This window comes from Herpailurus yagouaroundi, unplaced genomic scaffold, assembly GCF_014898765.1.
Source record: "Herpailurus yagouaroundi ecotype Mexico unplaced genomic scaffold, PumYag 250, whole genome shotgun sequence".
Lineage (NCBI taxonomy): Eukaryota > Metazoa > Chordata > Mammalia > Carnivora > Felidae > Herpailurus > Herpailurus yagouaroundi.
Genome location: NW_024412467.1, coordinates 10020560 through 10026773, shown reverse-complemented (window position 1 = coordinate 10026773; position 6214 = coordinate 10020560). Strand labels below are relative to the sequence as shown.

The window sequence follows — 6214 nt, the reverse complement described above, 5'->3', positions numbered from 1 at the left end:
CTTTCTTTCCTTTTCTCTCTCTCTCTCTCTCTCTCCCTTTCTTTCTCTCTCTCTCCCTCTCTCTTTCTTTCTTTCTCTCTTTCTTTTTCTTTCTCTCTCTCTCCCTCCCTTTTTCTTTTTCTTTCTTTCTCTCTCTCCCTCCCTTTCTTTCTTTTTCTCTCTCTCTCCCTCCCTCTGTCTTTCTTTTTCTTCCTTTCTCTCTCTCTCTCCCTCCCTCCCTCTTTCTTTCTTTCTTTCTCTTTCTCTCTCTCTCCCTCCCTTTCTTTCTTTTTCTTTCTTTCTCTCTCCCTCCTTCCCTCTTTCTTTCTTTTCTTTCTCTCTCTCTCCCTCCCTCTTTTTCTTTCTCTCTCCCCCTCTTTCTTTCTTTCTTTCTTTCTTTTCTTTCTTCTTCTTCCTCTTTCTTTCTCTCCCTCCCTCTTTCTTTCTTTCTTTTTCTTTCTCTCTCTCCCTCCCTCTTTCTTTCTTTCTTTCTTTCTTTCTTTCTCTTTCTTTCTTTCTTTCTTTCTTCCTTTTTCTTTTTCTCTCCCTCTCTTTCTTTCTTTCTTCCTTTCTTTCTTTCTTTCCTTCTTTTTCTCTTTCTTTCTTCCTCTTTCTTTCTTTCCTTCTTTCTTTCTCTAAATGAAAAGTACAAAGCAGGTGTGGGATCTGGCCCTTCCCCACGTTGCTGAGGCCCTTCACTGCCATCTATCTTAGTCTTATCCATTTCTTGATCCCACAGAGACCCTTGGGTTCTCCAGGAAGCAGGGGACCTCACGTCCCCACATTATATACGGTGGTGTGTGCTCTGGGGATAAAGCTGTTGGGCTTTTCTTGGGTAAGATGAGAATATGGAAACCTTCAAGTTGCTCCCCCTAACAAATACACATTCCTGCGATCCGTGCATCTGGGGACGGGACAGGAGGGTCAGGATTAGGGTAGGAAGCAGATGATCGCCAGTGAAGTAGCAAAGCCATGTTCCCGATTCCATTAGAAATCAAACCGTCTCCGTCCCCAATACAAAGCCATTGAGTTCCTTAATGATGACTCCCGTTAGGGTGGAAAGGAAGCTCCCACTCGTTACGATAAGGTGATTAAGTTGCCAAGTGGGACGAAACAATAGACACAGCTTCTCAATACTACACTTGGACCATCCCGCGCTGAGACGGAATGCTTTGGAAATACGCGCATTTGGCTCTCTGACCCCAATGAACCCGGTCCAGAGCCAGCTCTAGCACAGGCACCCTTGCAAGGACCGCAGATCAGCCCACCTTCTGGGGTTCCGGAGGACGATCACTGTCTCACTCCTCTCTCCATCGTACTCCACAACAGCACTCTCATGTGAGAACCAGTACAACCTTTTTTTTTTTTAATGACGAAATGTTTCTCCGGAAGTGTCTACGACTGCAGGTCAAATCTGTACTGCACCATCAGGAACTTGTTAGGCATTACTCTGCAGGTGCAGATAGTCCCGGGGGGTGGGGGTGGGGGGGTGCAGGTCCGCAGCTGGCCAGCAGGCACCTGCAGGTGCAGCACGGCTTCTAGCTGCAGAACAGACGCACCGCTGAGTCTGGGTTCGTGTCGTAGCACTGGGGACGCGGCGGTTTGGGAGGCGCAAAGGAAAACATCGCCTCCCAGATGAGGTCCGTGACGGGAGTGTCCCGGGTACGCCCACTCGGCCAACCCCTCTTGGTAGTAGCCAGGGAGGATTCCTAGAAAGTTAAATAGTTAAACAGCATCCCTCTTGATAGGTGCCTTAGAGGGATATTATCAGGTCAAACCACCTGCAGCCTTGTATCCTCAGAAAGGAGATTCCAAAGACGGTGCTGTGTGGGTGGGGTTGGGTTGGATCGGGGGCGGCGGTGGAGGGGGGGGGAAGCAGGGGAAACCACCACGAAGCTGGGAGTCAAGTGCATCTCATCACTCCAGCTCTACCGCTGTCTGAGAAGCCCCTGGACAGAGGATGAGAAGCCCTCTGGGCCTCAGTTGCCCCATCTGTGCACAGGGCCTTTGCCAGATGGGCTCTAAGGTCCCATGTACTGTTCACATCCTATTATTCCCTGTCACGATACTCATGACACAGTGTGTCATATGAACAAAATGGACGGTTTCTCCTTGCCCACGGCTGTATTTCTGTGCAAGTCACGGGGGGAAAAAAGAGAGCCTTCTCTCTTAATCCTCTTGCTAGCTGCACAAGGTAACAGCGACGATGGTAATAATTCATAAGAGGCAAAACATGCGTGTGGCAAAAAGAAACGGCAGAAAGATACGAGAGAGAAGCCTTCCCTTCTGAAGGCAAGAGATCTGAACCTTTTAGTTCCAAGTGGGAGAAACTTCTAGAGAACACCTGCTATGAAGCACTTTTTCTTGGAGCATCACAATAACCGCATAAAATCTTGATGTGAAAATATAATTAAAAATACATACACATTATGAAAGATAAAGTAAAAATACAGAAAAGAGTCAAAGGGTCACTCACCCTATGAAAACGGCAGGCTGGTTTCTTTTCACCAAGAAAAAGGACTAATTTCTTTGGAAAACTGGAAGAGAAAAAGATTTTAAATGAACAACATGAAGTCTGTATTAGAGGTCAGTGCAGGTGTGCAGGCCTAGAGATTATAAAAAATCCCAGCTCCCAGCACTTGGGCACTTAGTAGGTGCATGGCAATTGTCTGATGGATGGTGGGCATCTGATTGTTTGGGCAACCACATGGATTTTGAAAACAGGAGCTTTCAACATTTAATATGCAGAAAGTAAGCATGTGCATGATGTTTTTTTTTTAAGATTTATTTATTTTTCAGAGAGAGAGCACAAGCAGGGAAGGGTCAGAAAAGGAGAGAATATCCGAAGCAGGCTCTGAGCTGACGACGGTGAGCCCGACGCGGGCCTCGAACCCATGAACTGTGAGATCATGACGTGAGCCGAAGTCGGGTGCTAAACGGACTGAGCCACCCAGGCGCCCCGTGCAAGATTCCTTTATCACGAAATGCACGAACCTTGTGATGTATATGGTGGTGCCCGGGAAACCATTTTTCAGGTGGATCTGTTAAAATCCCATTTTTCAGGTGGACTGTCTGTGGTCCCACGGTGGGGCTAACCGAAGATGCCTTAATGAAGTGTACCCCATAACTGCCCTGTGCCCTCTCCCCACACCCCTTCCCCACCACAAAATGTACACCCACAGCTCCGTGCACCCCCCGCTGAAGTCAGTAACCCCACAGGGATCTGTAATTGGGTTCCTATGGGAATGTGGACTTGGTCGAGAGGCGCTGGAGGCCACATCTCGGGCCGACTGAGTAATCCCACGAAGAAGCCACGGCGTTTTGGGATCAAGTGTGGGAAAGAACGGAGAGGATGTGAATGTTGGAAGCGGAAGCCTGAAAGACGAAGGGAGATCAGGGGTGACTTCAACAGGCTGTGTAATCTCTGTCACATAAGGAACTTTGCTCAAGATCCAAGTTTTTAAAAATTTCCAGAGACTGTTTCAAAGACGCCTTTGCAGGCTTAGGAGGGAACGTGAGGCTGAGCTGGTCTAGCTCCCGAGAGTGGCAAGTTTCACATGATCCCAGAGCATTTGGGAGTAAGTCTACGAGCTGGAAGAAGCCACTGCTTGCTTCTCCTCTCTTGCCCTACAAGGAAGAGAGCGCTGTGGCCGTTCAGACAGTAGGGACAGTCTCCTCCTCAGGACACACACGGGTGGCAGATTCCCAGACCCAGTGTCTCAGAATCTCCGAGGCGCACCTCCCAGCCACAGAGAGAGAAACCTGCCTCCTAGACTTTCAGGCTGTGCTGGGGGACGGGAGGGCTCCCCAGACCATGTGGTTCCGCCTCTGGAGAAGTTCACGGTCTACCTGAAAACACTCCAGGGGAACAACGCAGGAGCAAAAGAGGGTCCAACGCTAGTGCCATCTCTGAGCACCTTCTTTTTAAAGCAACACTTTAATAATCTGCTCACATAAATTAACCGTTTTCATCCTCACGGTGGCAAGATGTCTACAGTCAGAACCACAGGGATCAGAAAAGCTGATTTTCAGAGTCAGACCCGAGTCGGCATCTCAGGTCAGTCGCACATCAGCTGTGGGACTCAAGGCGCATACACGCTCAGGACCCTTTCTTTCCTCAGGGGCAATACTGTACCCACCGTGTATCACGTTTCAAGCTCTTGGTGGGTGGCTTGGGACGTAGAAGGCACTTAGGAAAAAGAAAACACTTTGACGCTAGGTGACACAACACATTTCTCTGTCTGCAACAATCCAGAAGACACAGGAGAGATTTTTATAATTTCGTAATTTATCAAAATGTGAGCACCTGTATTGCATTCTCTTTCTCTGCAACCCCTCAAAATTAGATGAGACAAATGAGAGCAAAGTAGAACATTTACCGTGAACAATTAGATAATATACACGAGGAAACAGCCCAAAGGGAGCAAATCAGCAGGCCCCACTAACAATCACTATGCACATTTTGGCTCACAAGGCTCTAGGCTCTGTCCTACACTCAAGTGCACAGAATTTATTAGACGTATACTTAAATAAATACAATTATATACATACCTATTGTTTAGTCATAGCATACTATGGTAGTATTCATATTGTTTTTCAGCCTGATAATATTTTACTTATTATATTACAAACCTCTTTTCCTATCAATAAATCCATCCCCATCATAATTCTTTTTAATTTTTCAGTTTAAAAATGTTATTTCTTTCAAAGCAGGCTTCACGCCCGGTGTGGCGCCCAATGTGGGGCTCAGACTCACAATCCTGAGATCGACACCTGAGCTGAGATCAAGTGTCATACGCTTAACTGACTGAGCCACCCAGGCGTCCCACCATCAAAATTCTTAAACTACAAGAGCAGTGCGAGGAAAGAATGAACCACTCGATAAACAGGGGCTAAGTGTACAGTCTACCAAAGTGCCCCACATTTATGAGAAATGTGGTACCACGTGCGGTAGCACATGGTTCTTTCCTTTGACATTTTTGTCAAGATACAGAAAAAGCAGACGATATAAACACCAGAGGTCTTCACGAAAAATTGTTTGGGTTTGAGTGGGTGTCCCTTAGAAGACTACAAACCGGCCCTAACACCACAGGGAATAATATCACAAAGGACAGCATTCAGCGAGTTTCCAATCTACCGGAAGGGGACAACGCTTCAAAGCCCGGGGCCAATGATGGATAGAGGTGTCTACTCCAGCCACAAAATCGTAAGTGTGTCCTGTTTCAGTGTGATGACGGGAAAGTTACTTCATGACAGAAAGGTAAACTGAACATTGTAGATCCTTGAGTGGATCTGGGCTTAAAAATCATCATCGCGTTACATAAACTTCAAAACCTGAAAAACAATCAGAATTTACCATGTTTAGAAAACCTCTAGAGGTGGAGTGTTTGTGCAGCCTCCATATTTCTAATCTAGCTTCCTTCTTGAAGGGAATGGTTGAGTTGCTAAAACATACGTGATACAGTTTTGCTTGAGTTGCACGACACATCCTTGTCCCTGATTGAGAAAATCGTGCCATACCTCGAAATGCGACGGACTGGCAAAATTTTAGGAAAATACCGCTTTTGAGGGGAGGCTCGGGAGTGGACGTACCCCCATAACCGGCAAAGAGCACGGGTGCTAATTCCTCCTCCAGCCGTTAACGTAATCAACCCTTCTAAGGACTGCCAGCACTGCCGGGACAAGCAGGCAGGACGTGGGGGACTGGCAGGGAGCAGCAGAGAAAGACAGGACTTAACTGTGGCAGCAGAGGAATGCCAGCTCTGACACCAACTGGGAAATCCCAGAGAGACCAAACGTGAAGAAACAAAGAAGAGAGACATCACCGTTTGACTTCTGAAACAGCCAATGAACAGGTGCTAGGCCACTTTGCATTCTACCTTCCAACCAAAGTTCCCCAAACTTCACCCATCCCCTGTCCAGCTGATGCAATTTTTAGGGGAAGTGACGGTCTGTGAAGGACTCGTGCTCGTGGAAGAGACTTCTACTGTTCTGTGTTGACCACATGAAGAGTCAACATTAGGAGATAAGAACACAGATCTTAAATTTTAGCCCTGGATGGAATCTGAAAAACATCTCCTCCGCTACTCACACTAGGGACTTTCAAGCACAGAATATGGGCTGTGTGACTCTTAACAGATCTCCTTTGATGGCAAAATTCAGGAGCCAGTGAGCTGTCCCTAGATCTGACAGTGAACGTCTTATAAGAACAGAGGTTTCGCTTTGCTTAACTCTC

At 47.1% G+C, this 6214-nt stretch overlaps 1 protein-coding gene across 9 annotated transcripts in view; it reads right to left on the bottom strand.

Annotated features, from left to right (window-relative positions):
- Positions 1-6214, bottom strand: part of ATXN1 (ataxin 1) — a 427925-nt gene that overhangs the window by 198007 nt on the left and 223704 nt on the right. For 7 of the 9 annotated variants that reach the window (XM_040460438.1, XM_040460442.1, XM_040460439.1 and 4 more), the window contains one exon: positions 2456-2516. The exons of the other annotated variants lie outside the window; for them this stretch is intronic. The gene's annotated coding sequence lies outside the window, so the exon portion shown is untranslated. The remainder of the gene's footprint in view (positions 1-2455; positions 2517-6214) is intronic. 9 annotated transcript variants of the gene reach the window in all.